The 16,008-nt window shown below is 37.0% G+C and overlaps 2 pseudogenes; both read left to right on the top strand.

The window, feature by feature from the left end:
- Positions 1 to 2,234: 2,234 nt before the first annotated feature.
- On the top strand, positions 2,235 to 10,980 carry LOC114746457 (protein RRP6-like 2; annotated as a pseudogene).
- A 2,241-nt stretch (positions 10,981 to 13,221) lies between these two features.
- Positions 13,222 to 15,474, top strand: LOC114746456 (plant cysteine oxidase 2-like; annotated as a pseudogene).
- Positions 15,475 to 16,008: the final 534 nt, after the last annotated feature.

Below are 16,008 nucleotides of genomic sequence, written 5' to 3'. Positions count from 1 at the left end.
TTTCTATGTTATCCAAACATGCCCATAGTGTACCCTGCCTAATATTAGTATCAATTAGAAAGAGTCATTCAGCATTCCTGCTTTGGTTTGAGTTCTGCCTAAAATTTTGAAAAAAACAAAAAAGACCTCCAAATTACAAAATGCGCCCCGGCACGAAAAAAAGGGGCAATACTCGTTGCAAGGTGGCCTGAATATTCACAGGCATGAATATTATTTTTAATATTTGGGTTTCATAAGTATTTTTTAATCATAAATGAATTTATAAGATATAAAATAAATTGAAGACAACGAGACGAAGATGAGAATGGGAGAACGAAGTTTTCATATCATTGTAACCCTCTAAAATTAAAAAAAAAAAGAACAAGAAGAAATGATAACTGATATATGCACATGCCACTACAGAAAGCTCGTTTCCAATGGAATTTAAGAGCAGACACGACGTTGAGAAATCAAGGCCATACAAAATCAACACAGATTCTTGACTCCAACGGATTGTTCATCTCCACGGCATCTTCAGAAGTCTGGCTTTTGCGCCTATCGCTCTGATTTCTCAGCGATTTTGTGGCGGCAGCACAGGAAGAAAGAGACGAGGAAGGAGGAGGGTACGCCGCTAACAGAGACGCAGCATCAAGCTCATGATTGCGAACGACCTCAGAAAAGAGAAGAATCAGGGAAGCCATGGGAACACAGAGAGCAAGATAAGCAACTGAATTGTTTAAATTTGAAGCGGATGTGAGAAGATGATGGGTGTTAAAGTGAGAGTGAAGAGATTTATAGGGAGGAGGAGGGAAGTTCAGACTTCTGAGTTCGTGGGTTTGGGACGCCGAGGAGGGGACACAAAAACCGGGGCCCGGAGCCGCTGATTGCCTCTGTTGCGTGCCCTGCCTTTTTGTTTGTGGGCCCCTCCCACAAAAAGTCGTTTACGAGAAAACTACCTTCTGCGCTCATGGTTTTTCTTTGTTCCCCCTCCTCATGAGCAAGTGTGCTACAAGTGCGGGTACAACAGCCATTGATCAAATCCCACGGATCACAGGTTCCCTCCTTGTAAACCAGACAAAATAATATTATTAAAATTATCATCCACTGCAGCTAATAATTACTTATATCGAGTATTTTATAATTATCATATCAACTTATTCAATTAATTATAATCATGTGTTTTAATTTTTTTATATAAGTTTAGTCTTGAATGATTATTATATAAAACACAGGACACATAGCGACTGTGATCAAAGAATTTTACATAATACTATTTTTGGTCTTAATTATAAGAGCCAGTTGACTAATTTGAAGAGATTAAAGAAGTAAGTTGAGTTAGTTATTTATCCTAAATAGGTGTTGTCTTTCTTAAAATATCCTTGATAACCAAGTGTATTGACCAGAACTATAATTATTAGAAGGACTATCTTAGAAAAAATTGAGTAAATATAAGAGACAAAGTGGATTGAGGTCTTATATTTAGAACCAAAATAAAAGTCAAATAGGGTCTTATATTAAGAATCGAAGGTAGTAATTATAAAGAATTTTTACTTAAATTTTATTATTCTATTAAAATCACAATCTTTCTGCTTTCTTCTCATAATCCTTTTCAACTTTTAGATAAAAATAGAGTCCGGATATAATATCTCATAATTTTTTCCATCTTAAATCATTATATTTTCATTGAATCGTTCTCACATATAATAAAAAATTAATCTGTAAAATATTTTAATAATAATTTTACAAAATGTTACTCTTAATCATCCATTTTTTTATCTATAGGCGGAGAGGAGGAATTTTAAAAAGAAAAGAAATAGGACTCTCGAAGAAGAATGTTCATTTCAGGTTTTAAAAAAAAACCAAGAAGAAGAATTTTTATCCAATGTTCATCCATTAAGATCTCTTACCTTCATTGCCCGTCATCCATCGAATCAAATCAAAATTTTCAATTTGAGTACAATATCTGAAAAGTACTTGACACTAGAAAAACTTTCATCCAATTATCCAACTCAATTCAACGCAATCTAGTATAATTTATGGATTTAAATATTTTTATACTAAATAAAATCTCGGAGAAAAGCATAATATAAAATTTTGTTTAGCGATAAATAAAGGTGGAATTAAAACTCCTCCTCCGATTTCTTTATCAGTAAAGAATTTAATCGCCACGTGGAGTCTCACGGCCGATGGCACGTGACATAAACATGTATGTTTGAGACCCGCCTGCTGTTCCCGCGAGGGCACAGGTGGGAAGAAGCACACACCCAGCGATGGCGATGTTTAGACTAAAACCCTAGCCCTAAACCCTTCACCAATCTCGGCCATCACGATGAGTCAGGACGCCATGGACGTTGATCAATCTCAGCCCACAACCAGGGCGAGTACTCTACACAATTTATCGGCCGGCCCTTTGTCTTCGTCAGCCGCCAAGCTTTCAGGTTCTTCCCGTTGCTTACCTTCGGACAAAGACTTTCACTTTTACTACAACTTCGACGAATTTAAGAAACCAATGGGAGAAATTGCGAAAAAATCTCAGACAATGCTGGAAGCCATCGGCAGGTCGGCGCATTTATGGGGCAAGGAGATTGATTTACCCATGGATATCGACGATGCATATGACTGGCTGGTTAATGTGAATGACGAGGTTTTTGAGCGGTTCGATGTGTCCTTCGATGAGTTTCTTAGGATTAGGAAGAAAGAGGAGGAGACAGGGCGTCCTACGAGTTCATTGCCCGACTCGGACGACGGGTTCCAGTTGGTTTATGGGAAGAAGAAGAAGAAAGGAGCTAATAATCCGGGAGCTGGGAAAGTAGAGGAGCCAGATTCAATTCCTGCCTCCTGTGTTAAAGTGGCCGCAAAGGACAGGAAAACGACTGGGTCGAAGCCAAAGGTTCCGTTTCATATACCAACAATTAGGAGACCTCAGGATGAGTATAACATTCTAGTCAATAATTCGAACCAGCCTTTTGAGCATGTTTGGTTGCAGAGGAGTGATGATGGCCAGAGGTTTATTCATCCGCTGGTTAGTTCTCTGATTTTTCATGACAACATATATTGTTAAATCTTTTTTCTTCTTTTGGTTATTTGATTCACTCACTCTGTAAAGGATGCGATCGAGTTCCTAGGGAGAAAAAACGAGTCTTCTTGAGACTTCGCATACCATGTCAAAGGGATAATTGAGGGAAAAATATGGATAGTATTGTCGTATTGAAGCGCTTCGCACAAAGCTTTATTTTTGAGCAGACAATCGGCCGTTACATTTGAAGAGACATTAATTAAAATCCAGGGCTTTCCTCATGTAGCCTTTTTTCCCAGCAGAAAAAAATGATGCATGTGAATGGGGCATTTCTATAGCCTTTTCATAATTTCACTTATCTTTTCTTGTTTTACATGTTGGTTTTTTCCATGGTCTTTTTTAATTAGCTATTAATTTTTCGTTCAGGAGAAACTCTCTGTATTGGATTTCGTTGACAAAGATCTTGGGGATTTTCAACCTAGGCAGCCTTCCCCATTGGAATCCACCCCTTTCAAACTTGTGGAGGATGTCAAAGGTTTGAAGGAAATGGCTGCAAAGCTGCGTGCTGTTAATGAATTTGCGGTAAAATATGAGTGATGTTTATGATATTTTGTTGAAAACTTTTGTGCATTTTTATGATCAACCGCTTGCCGCTAAATCCTTGATCATTTTTTTTTTGGGGAGCTTGCTTCCCTTAATTTTAGCATGGCATGTTACTATCCTTTATGCTATTGTTTTCAGTATGTGTAACTGCAATGATGCGTGGTGCTCCAGTAGTTTTGTTGCGTATATAAACATTGGCCTTTGAAGGCGCTATAGGAATTGCATATAACGTCAACACTGCATTTAGTCGGTGGGAATGGGTGGTAGGGAACAGGAACGGTAAGGGAAAGCAACTTTTAGATTGTTTGGAAGATGTCAGCTATTTGCTAGTTTATGGGAATCTAGACACCTGTATACTAGTGGTAAGGAGGTGGCTTCTTGGGAAACTTGCCTTTAAGGGAAGAATGTGGAAAATGGGGTTCTTGGAGGGATTACTTGTCTTTATAGAATCCTTATATGTTGGGCTGAAATATCCTAAAAAATGAATTAATATAGAAATTCCTATTCATCTAATATCTTTGTCTTGGTTTGAAATGTATAGGTGGATTTGGAACATAATCAATATCGGTCCTTCCAAGGCTTAACTTGCTTGATGCAAATCTCAACCAGGACTGAAGATTTTGTTGTGGACACTTTGAGGCTTCGGATTCATGTTGGGCCCTATCTAAGGGAAGTATTCAAGGATCCTTCCATAAAGAAGGTCTGTTGCACATGAACAGTTCTTGCTGCCGGCTTGCAGCTCTAGTTTGCCTCAGTTTATTGACTCTTTTTTTTTGGTTTTTTCAAATGCTTAATTAGGTCATGCATGGAGCCGATCGAGATATCATTTGGCTTCAACGAGATTTTGGCATTTATGTTTGCAATTTATTTGACACTGGCCAGGTTTGTGAAATTATTATAATTTCCATTGCTGAGTTCCTTCCCCTTGAAATTTCCAGGAAAACATTTTTGTGGTGAATGTTATTTTTGCAATGGTATTATTTTCTGTGTAACATATTTCATTATGCTGACCCTCATTTGCAGGGTATGACAAGGTGTTGAGGGCAAGAACTAAATTCTTTACTACCACTACCATATGAATTAGGCCTGCACTAGTCAAGTGTTGTGTTTTGTTGGGATGAGTTCTAGTTCTGGGCCATCCAGTAGCAAGAATATATGATCATATCGTCGCAGTCTTGAAAAAAATTTGCTCGAAAATGATCATAACCAAATTAGATTCTGAACCCTGGTCCATTATTTTTTAAGTTCTGAAATTGGTCATCTTGTTTGTATCAGTATTTGAGACATTCAATGGATTTGCCTACAATGTCTTGCTACTGTAATATGCTCGCAAACTTTTGCAAGATCTTTTCCCATCAATTCAGAGGATCCTGGAAAGTTTCAGTATCTGCGCTTTTCTGTTCTTTCTTTCTTTCGTTTTTTTTTTTTTTTTTAATTGCCAATGATTGTGCGCTTTTCATGTGGGCATGATGCATTGTCTTGTTTTCTGGAGGATATCTTGTATTTTCTCTACCTGTGTTATTGTTGATTGATTTTTTCTTCAATCTGCCTTCACTATCTCCTTCTTGAAAGGGAATTAATCAATGTTGAATTCATTGCTCAGGCCTCAAGAGTATTGAAATTGGAAAGAAATAGTTTGGAATATCTTTGCATTACTTTTGTGAGGTTACTGCGAACAAAGAGTAAGCTCACTCCTCCTTCCCTCTGGTTATCATCTACTTATTTTATTTTTTATTAAGTCTTTCACATGTTGTATTTACTGAAGTCCAATACTAATTCCTCCATCAAGACTATTCCTTCTGTTCGATCCTACATTTTTTAAGCTGATGAGTAAACTTCTTGCAGATATCAAAACGCTGATTGGAGGCTGCGCCCTCTGCCTGATGAGATGTTAAGGTGCTGTTGTGTTTTGAACTCATCACACTCAGTCCATGATTTGCTGTGTTTTGCCCCGTGCTTGCCTCTTTCTTTTAAACGTAAATCTGGCATTTGATCTCCAAGAATAAACATCAGAAAACAATCCTGGAGTCCTATGGCTATAACATCAAAATTAAGAATGTTAAAAATTTGTCTTTCCAGGTGGATATTAAATAGACCTGCCCTGCCTCTTGAACGTATAGTGTAATTTTTTTTTTTTTAATTAGCAAGGTTTAATTCTGTGGTCAGTACCAAACACACCTCTGGAACCCGCCTTGGATGTTGGACAGCCTTGCTCTTTAATTTTCTAGTTACCAAGGTTTATGCTTCCCTGGGCTGACTAGGGATCTCTTTTATGGTGATGGTAAAATAATTGATTATACGCTTAAAGTGCTGCACGGGGGTGTAGTTGGGGAGAGAGCCGAAATTGATTCCAATGCTAGGGATTTTTCTCTCCTGCATCCAATGTTTGAATTTGCTTTTCCCTACACCGTGTTGTTGATTTGTCTGTCTCTTTCCACCTGCATGTTGTAAATTTATCCCTGAATTGTAGAGGATCCAAGATTGGTAAAAATTAATGTAGACGCTTATTTGTTAAACTGCTTGAAAATGGCTAGGCATCTCGTGAGGCACTTTGATTCCCTCTATTTGATGGTTGGTTCTAAGACAAATAAGCTTGTCCCAATCATTGCAGTAAATAACAAATCAAATTGCGGTTAATTGTATCTTCTAGTTTGTTCTTGATCGTTTCTTCTTTCTTAAATGCGAGTTCCGGGTATTATTTGTATTGGTGCTTGGTAATTATTATTTGTATCGTTATCATATTAGCAATATAAGCTTTGAGGTTTGTGTGACAACGAAGAGCATGCCACCCCAGTGATTTGATCACTGCAATCTAATGAATTATTATTCTGATGACAGATATGCCAGAGAAGATACACATTATCTGCTGTATATTTATGATTTAATGAAAATCAAGTTATTTGAATTGCCTAAGGAGGCTGGTAGTTCTGATGCTCCTCTGCTGGAGGTAACCCCTATGAACTCCAAAAACTTCTGCCTGTGGATTCTGTCGATTAATCATACTTACATAATTGTGTTGAGTATCTTCCTTGCATGCTCGTAGAGTTCAGGAATTGTATTTGAACCAGATTAAGGACCTGTTAGGAAATGTTGTGGTCTTCATGAAGCAATTGTTATGTAGGTTCTGTTACAAATGTACCGCGGAAGAACATTCTTAGAATTGCTTGTTATAAGTGTGATAGAAGTTGCCGTGCACTTGAATTTTGTTTAGAATGACATTTGTTTAAAGGATTTGAGTTTTGCTAAATTGCAAAATCTGATATTTTATGTTGGATTGAAGATTTTTACTTGGAATGGATATTAATAATTAGATGTTAAGAGAAGTTGAGGATTTTAGTGAATTTATTTATCTTGCAGTTATAGAAGCATTGAAAAGCATTTCATATGGTCGGATGCTTTCTGGATCTACATGTTCCTTTTATATTAGCAATAGAAGGAATGTTTTTGAAAATTTATCATTACGGATTTATATTATCAAAAGCCAACAGAATAAAAAGCCGCGGGATATTCAATCTATTTGTGGTTTGGGACCTTTGTTTTTTGTTGTTATAAGTATTTTCTGTATGACTTGGTCATGGTAACATTTGGCTTTTAAGAGTAAGAGTTTTCAAGCTATTGGCATATCTAAGCAGATTGTCATATTTTGTTGATTAGCTTTGTTGCTAAGCCTGGATCCAGCAGTTAGATGCTCATGTGATTCATCAACTCTTTCCTTGATTCATAGGAAGTGGCCTTTCCTTGTTATTTTAGTGAGGACAATTTTTGAATTTTGAATCCTAAACTTCTAAGCTGATGCAATAATAACTGGGCAGCTGGTGTAATATTTTTGTCCTCTAAATGGTGTTTCCTTTTACTGATAGGTCTACAAACGCAGTTGCGATATCTGTATGCAGTTATATGAGAAAGAACTTCTGACAGAGAACTCTTACCTCTATATTTATGGGTTTGTTCCTTTGTTGAATGAAAACCTTTTATAGTTTTAGCATTTCATTTTGTTGCATTTCAAATCTCATGGTTATGTTCTTGATGCAGGTTGCAGAGCGCTGGTTTTAACGCTCAGCAGCTCGCAATTGTTTCGGTAAGATCCTCTTCAATTTATTATTTATTTGCGTTCCATTTTTTATCCTTCCCAATAATGAATGTGGGGAAATGTCTTTTAAACCTATATAAACATCATTTGAGGTGGACTTTGGTTTATAAGTTCTGAAGTCAAAGTGTTATTTATTCAGTTCATCAGAATATGGAACTTTATCTTAAAAAAAGTAATTGTTATGATTTTAGAATTTAGGATTTTTTTTTCAGGAGCCAGTTGCACACAAAAGTGTAAAACTGCCACCCTTTGACTCATATTTCTGTAGATTAATTTCTCTTTTGGCCTTTCTTTCATATGAAATGTCAGATTTGCTTCCGTACTCCATCAAAAGTCTGCCTTTGCCTGTAGATTTGTCCATTGTGGACCTTTCAAGCACAGTTATAAATTATAAAGTTAGATCTAAGGTGGTGGTAATGGTTTTGGTGTTCTTAAAGTCTGAAGTACTAGGTGGTATCCCGCATGCTTGGATTGAACACCGTTCTACAAGGATTATATTATTAATGAATGATAAAACATCTGAAATGAAAAAAAAAATGATGGCATTTATTGCTTCCACTCTGGATATTTTCCCTGTCCACTGCTATTAAATTTAAGTTCTCTGTTATGTGGCTTGCAGGGGCTTTGTGAATGGCGGGATGTTGTTGCTCGTACTGAGGATGAGAGTACTGGATATGTCTTGCCAAATAAAACACTTATTGAAATTGGTAAATGAACTTTGTGCCCGCTTTTCTCTTGTTTTCCTTCTAAAGGTAGCCCTTCTATTACATGTGACGTTTATACTTTGTTTTTACCTATTTCAAAGCTAAGCAGATGCCTGTTACTACAAGCAAGCTTCGTAGAATGCTAAAATCAAAGCACCCATATATTGAGCGCAATCTTGATACTATAGTCAACATTGTTAGGAATTCCATGCAAAATGCTTTTGCTTTTGAAGCTGCTGCTCAGCAGTTGAAGGAGGGACGTCTTGCAACTGTAAGTTGTGTTTTAAAGGGTGACATCAACTGGTTAGGTTAGGTGATTCTTTTATGTATGCTCGTCCTTTATTTTACAATTAGCATAAAGTAGAAAGTGCAAATGACTGCGATACTGACCGTTATTGGTAACGTGCATTTTCATCTCAAGTCTGATCATATCAATTCGGGCTCAGTTCTTAGTTTTTACACAACCCTGTTTTTGCTATTTGGTTTCCCAATAAAAATACACATTTTGATGCAATTGACACTATGCTTGGGCCATTTATGGAATTCTTTTCCCCATTTCATGTAAGAACTTGGTAGTGAACACCTTAAGAACTGCACCTAGTTTAGTCTTATAGGCATCGGTAATTAAGCTAGGTACAGAGGCCACAAGTCTTACTAGATGCGTTCAGAATCTTTTGAATATCTTGGTTTCCAGTGTTCAGGGACTGTTCCTCAACTGTTTGGTGCTTAACAAGAATAGGGTTTTATGATCACAGTTTTCTTTTTTGAGGCTCCGTTTTTCTTTTTATGGACCAATATGATGATTTTTAAACCCCTCAAAAAATTTGATGATTTGCAGGGATCGGATCATGCAGTACCTCTTAGAGATGGAACTGATGCTCCCCAACAGGATATGCCTAACTCAGATGTTGCAAATACAAGAAGGGGAAATGATGGAGTTGAAGGTGGTACCTGTTCTAATATCATGGAAAAATCAGCTTTTTCTGTCCATCCTAAACAGGGCAGTTATCAGCAGCAAGTTAAAAATGGAGAAGAATCTATTAAGTCTGATACTCTCACTTCAGAGGTTCCAAGGGATAGTCTCACTATTTTAGAGAAGGACAGGAATGCTGCTGTCAGTACCTCTTCCACTGAAAAGGTTGTGGAAGTTTTAATTATTCATTTGTTTATTTTGACGTCTTGACCTGAGTAAGGGCGTCAGTCTCACTGGTGCTCAATTGTTGACAGGGTCACAAAGCAACTGTTCAGGTGCTGAAAAAGCCTGCTGGTGCTTTTGGGGTACTTCTTGGGAGTTCAGCTTCAAAGCGGAAGCTTGATGCTAGCAAAAAAGTAATCTTTCTTTGATGGGACTTCCATTCAAAGGATGTGTTTCAGTTTCACGCGATGCAAACCTTTTACCTGCTTTTTTATTCTTTCTGGCCGTATTTGCATTTCGCAATTGGGTGAGACGTAACAAACTGATAAGTAAATAATTGGCCGAGGCATGTCAAATTGTATGAATTGTTTTGTTGTTATTTCTGTATCCACTAATTTTGTAGCGGTTTAGGATTTTCTGACTTCCTAAGCATAAAGCACACACTGCTGCCTGCTGGAGTCGGTTTTAGAAAACATCAGTGTCAACATACATGAGTAGTGTGTTTCATGGGATTCCTTCACTTAATCTTTTGTTATTTTTTAGGGCAAGGAAGAGGCCAAGCTGGAGCAGATTAGATCTTCAGTCAGTCTTCCTTTCCATTCGTTTATGGGCAGCAGTGAGAAGTCAAAAATAGTTGAAGAAGATCCTGGTGTAGCAGCCGCTGAAAGTGAAGCTTTGACTTCCCAAAACCCAGTTTCCAATAATCCTGTTTCTGCCTCCACTGCAGATGAGATTATTCTACTTGAATCTGATACTGACCCAGAGGATACTGCGAACAATAATCCAGAAAGCACAAAGGAGGACATGGAGAGAAATTCTGTAGTGTCCACTTCAGGTAAAGAGAATGAAGATGAACCGTTGTCTCTATCAGAACTGTCATCAAGCTTCCAAAAATGTTTCAGTCAAAGACTCAAAATAGTAGAAATAGACTAGCCAGTAAAACTGAAGAGTCCCGGGGGTTACTGGAAGTGAAGCCATTTGATTACGAAGCTGCGAGGCAGCAAGTTAAGTTTGGAGAAGATGCAGAAGACGCAACTTTGCAGGAGGAGGATGCTGAAGATGGTGGTCTCAGGCGGCGGCAGTGCAACTCTGGTAGCAAGAAGAAAAATTCTACAATAGGACAGGGACAAACAAGCGATTTGGCCAAAGAATTTCCTCCGGCGAGAAGACGCCAGGCATTTCCAGCTTCTGGGAATCGGAGCTCAACTTTCCGCTAATACATTGAACCTTGAAGCTGACTGTTCCATATAACTCCGTCCCTCGTACAATCCGAGCAACTGGGGGGGACTAGATCCCTATTCCGTCATTGTTTTCACATCATCTTTTAAATGGAATGACACCATCTTTATATGAGCAGGTCATCAGGATCTGACGAGTATATTTGTAACGTACTTGTCCTGCTTTCATTAATGATAGTATTTTCTTTAATGAAAATTTAAATGTCAGTCTAGTATATCGACTAAAAACAGCTTCAGATTTCCATAATTCTGCCTTTCAAATCGTATTATATGCCTTAAATCGGATGAGAAAATGATATGCTGTTCTTTAATATACAATTTGATTTTGGTTTTAAATATAAAATTTATTTTTCATATTTATTAATTTTTTAAATTAATTTTATTGATTTTTTTTAACGATGATCAAATATGAGAGGAAGGGAAGATATTAAAAAAGCTGACTTTGATGTTTTTGGGAGAAATATTTATATTTTTTATAATTAAGTAAATGTCTTTTTTTTAAAACTTTATTAACTCATTTAATTTTTTAATTTAATTTAATTAGTTAAATATTACTTCCGGTTTTTAATATAAATTTTGTTTGATTTTTATTTTGGTTTTAAATATAAGATCTCAATCTATTTTATCTCATTTATATATTTTTTAAGATAGTCTTTTTAATAATAATAATTTTAACCAGAATACTTAATTAGTAAGAATATTTTAAAAAAAACAACATATTTATTATAAAAAAACTAACTTAACTTTTTTTTTAAAATTTTTTAAATTAATTACTATTCTTATAATTAGATCATGGAAATAGGATGTGTTTATGTTAAGGTCCGATATCATTTATCGGATCATTTGGTGATTTTGTACGAACGAAGGTGTGCGTAATATCCATCATTTGGCGGATCCGTGAGCTAATTTAGCAAGTGCATGACTTGATTTGGAAACTAGCTGATGTAGAGAAAAATGCTGTATTCTCACGCTACAGGCTTGACGCAGGTAGGAGATGATAAGATGGAAATTAATACATATACATACACACACATATATACTCCTCCGGTCCTTAATTAGGACTCAATTGTGAGTTGGTTTGTCCTAATATAAGACCCATTTCTCATATTTATCAATTTTCTAAATTACCCCTTAGAAGTCCCTCACTATAGTCAAGTAAAAGAACAAAAAGAGGTATTAAGAAAGATGACTATGGTGTTTTTAGGAAAGAGTGTGTATATTTTTTAATAACTAACTTACCTAACTTCCTTAATCTAATCAAATAGTTAATGGATCTTAATTAAGGATCGGAGGAGTATAATTATGTGTTTACGTGCGGCTGGAAATCGAGAGGATAAGATGTGCGCTCAGTCGCTTGGGAATCAATAGCACATTGCAAAGATTCTGTGGCCCCTCCCATTTATAATGCATAAGGAAAAAGAATATTGAATAATTTATGGAATATTAGAGATAATATTAGATCAAAATTAAATAAAACAGCAAACAATTCAGTGAAATCAATATATCAAAAGCAAACGTATGTACGACCTTCGACATCATTAGTTACCTCTTACGGACCAATAAAATTAGTTAAATTTACTTGAACTTTTTATTTGTACACGATTAATTGCTGATTTCTTTTATAAATATCTCTTTCATACCCTATTAAATTTTAAATTAAATAATATTTTTAAAGGACAAAATACAACTTTAATCCTTCAATTTTATAAACGATTTTTCCCCTTTCATGATTCAGATGGTTATGGAATTCTTGGCCCAACATTTAATGCTGATGTATGTTGATATTTTCTTCACACACTCTTCCGTGTGAAGTAATAACATATGGTGTAGGTGGAGCCACCCACGTGAGTGGCATTTTGGTAATTCCGACGACGGTATACCGTCTTAACCAACAAAACAGGGGGTCGCCTTAACCGCCAGTTTCCATACAATCTATGGGCGCGGGAAAGCGGAAAGGCGTTAAAAAAATAATAATAATAATGCTTTTCTCTTTTCTTTCACCATCGGTTTTCTTCCGACAGCGCTGCCTCATTCCTATCCCTAATCCAAACGGCCCCTGGTTTTCAAGTTTCTATTTTATTTCTCTCTCTCTATATCGCTGTCTCTTCGAAATGTATCTATCCATATATATCAACTCTACCTATCTTCTTGCTTTCCTCGTTATTCCCTGAAATCTCATCCTCTCCGTATTCGCACTTTTGCTCTGCTTTGCCCATACCGATGATTTTATTGCTTTCTGGTCAACCATAACCTGCCCTGCTTTGCATCCCCATCTCTATCATTGAAAGAAAGGAGCAATAGTAAACCTAACGTTTCGACTTTGATCACTTCTGGAATCTGGGTTTGGAAATTTGTCTCCTGAACTTGTTTTCTCATTCATCAAGTTGAAAGCAGATTCTGATATCGGGGGTTGTTTGATCTTGAGGACTGTTGCATCTTGTTGTTAGTTTTTTTTGTGCAAATGCCTGTGAGATTTTCTAAGTTGATTGACATGAAGGGAGAGATAAGTGGTGTGTCGGTGGAACCTGAGGCGAGTTTGGTGAAACAGGGGAAGAACAGAGTTGGACATGCCAAGAACGTTGGTCGTGTGAGAAAAATTATCAGCAAGAAGAAAAAGTCATACCGGGGGATTATAAGAGGGCAATTCCGAGGGTTCCAAAGGCACTCCAGGAACTGTTTGTGTCCGGCAGAGAAACATTCAAAGGCCCAGGAACAGTTCCTTTACCTGAAGATGTTCATAAACTACGCGACATCCTTGGTACTGCTTTCTTCTGATTTTGAACTCTAACTTGCTATATTTGCAGGAGATTATGTGTTTTGTTACAGTATATGTTTACTTTTGTCTGATCTCTTGTTGCTAAATGTCAAATTTTGAGTCAAGTCAGATTTACTTTGGTGTCTGGCTGGCATAGAGCTGGTGCTAGCGTGCTTTGTGCACTTTGGCCTCCTTGCCCCAATTACACTAAAGTACAAACCAGAAAGCTCCCCACCCATTGTTTTCGTTTTCTTTACCCCGCATTGCTTGTTTTTATTAAAAAAGAAACATTCTTTGTCAATTTTTTTTTTAATAAGAAACGAATCAAATGGAAGGGTTTGATAAAATTTCAGTGCCCCTTAGTCCTGTCGAAAAGCATAGTCATCGCTTTCCCCGTCTGATAGTTATACAGTTCAAAATCATAATAGGACCGGGCCATGAGGGTAGCTCGTGTTCGGAGTTTCCTTGGGGACACGAGATGGAAAGAGGAAAATTTCAAAAATAATGATAACTAAATCATAAGATCGGACTTTATGGAGTTTGGTAAACCACATTATTTATCAATCTTTATGGATATTGTGGTTTTCAGATCGATTTCATATTAGATATTGACGACGACGAACCAGTGTAATTCCCCTGACGAATGATTTCATGTACTTGTCGGTATTCATGTGGTCTAGTATATGTAGTGTGGATTGGGTATGTATTTTCTTTCTGAATGAGGACTCATCGTTCTAGCTGGTGGACTCATTTGAAGTTATTTTGATGTTTTTATCCAGATAAGATGCAGCCAGAAGATATTGGCTTGGATCTGCGGTTCTTCAACCCTGAAAATATGATCTTTGAGAATGCAAGAGTCATCAGCACAACGATTTACGAGTGTAAGAATTTCTCGGTAAGTTCTATTCTAATCAACATTGCTCAATAAAGTTGTTTTAAAAACATACGGGTTAACTTTTCCTTGTACATGCAGCTCTGCATCTTCTTCCTACCTGCAAACGGAGTCATACCCCTCCACAACCATCCGGGCATGACCGTTTTCAGTAAGCTTCTGGTGGGAAAAATGCACATCAAGTCTTACGATTGGGTTGATCCTGAGGCCCCCAAGAATCCCTCGCAACCATCTCAACGTGGGTATCAGTTCTTTTCAATATATATACATCTTTGCAATCTCTTTGAAACTTTGTTGTAAATGGAATGTCTATATAATGGAATTTTTGAATTTTGTCATTCTTATTTTGCAGTGAGATTGGCGAGGCTAAAAGCGAATAGGGTGTTTACTGCCCCATGTGATACTTCAGTTTTGTATCCCACAACTGGGGGTAACATTCATGAGTTCACGGCCATTACTCCATCAGTTGTTCTTGACGTTCTTGGCCCTCCTTATTCTCAAGAAGATGGCCGCGATTGCTCTTACTACAAGGATCACCCTTATACGGCGTTTTCCAGTAAGTAATCTCACTCTAGTTATGGACAGTCATTGAGAAAGTCTTGTACATTCTTCAGTTGGTGACCTGTGTTTCATTGGTGTTAATGTTGCAGATGGAGAGAGCGAAGTTGGGGAAGATGAAAAAGATGGGTATGGATGGTTGGAAGAAATTGAGATGCCAAAGAACTCGCAAATACAGTGCATCGAGTATGGGGGACCTCCAGTTATTGACACTGATCTTTAGTTAATTCTTCGACACGTTTCTATAACACACCCACACTTGTTAGCTGTTCTTACTGGATACCAACAAGGCGCCCTGCGCCTTTTTAAGAGTTGTTCATGTTCGAGAATCTATATGTATGAGTATTTGCTGGTTTTTCTTCTCCGTGCCCTAGTTTTCTTTTTTCCCGTGTGGACTGTAAAGCTCTAATTTGTTCATTCTATGGCTGCCGGGTATATAACTTTCATGAGACTGATTCTTTAAGAAAAGCAATGGTTACGTATCTGCCAATGGTTTCGGTTAAACTTTGGGTAAAGAACTGAAGTTTCGCTTATGTCGTCGTCGTCGTCGTCGGTCTTCTCATTATTATCATCATTAAAGGAACTGCTCGTTTAACAATGACAAACAACTAGAAAACCAGGTGGATTTGCTTTGCTGGTTTTAGAAAAGTCATCCGCGAAGAATAATAATAATACAACGAAGGAAGAGGTCAAACTAACTTTCTCTAGATCTCTCCCGAATAAATTTAGATTCCATTTTATCGCCTCTTATTTTGTTATCAGTTCAAAAGGCATCAAATATATTTGAAATGCGAATCCTCTTGAACGTGGAAAATAAGTATACATCAATACATTGAATGCGTTAGTGGTCACGTAAATTACAATAATCCTTCACCTAAATATTATGTGTGTGTATATATATATGATTTACCACCTCACAAGTGATTCGGCAAACATTTCAGTCGAAAATTTTAAACTCGCATATTTCCGAAGAAATAAGAAGACGTTGCTGTAATTAGAGGATCATCTGTGGTAGGAATTATAGGTAGTGGCGCAACA

This window comes from Neltuma alba, unplaced genomic scaffold, assembly GCF_004799145.2.
Source record: "Neltuma alba isolate B1F8T4 unplaced genomic scaffold, ASM479914v2 tig00005008_pilon, whole genome shotgun sequence".
NCBI lineage: Eukaryota > Viridiplantae > Streptophyta > Magnoliopsida > Fabales > Fabaceae > Neltuma > Neltuma alba.
This window is presented reverse-complemented; position numbering and strand designations above follow the sequence as displayed.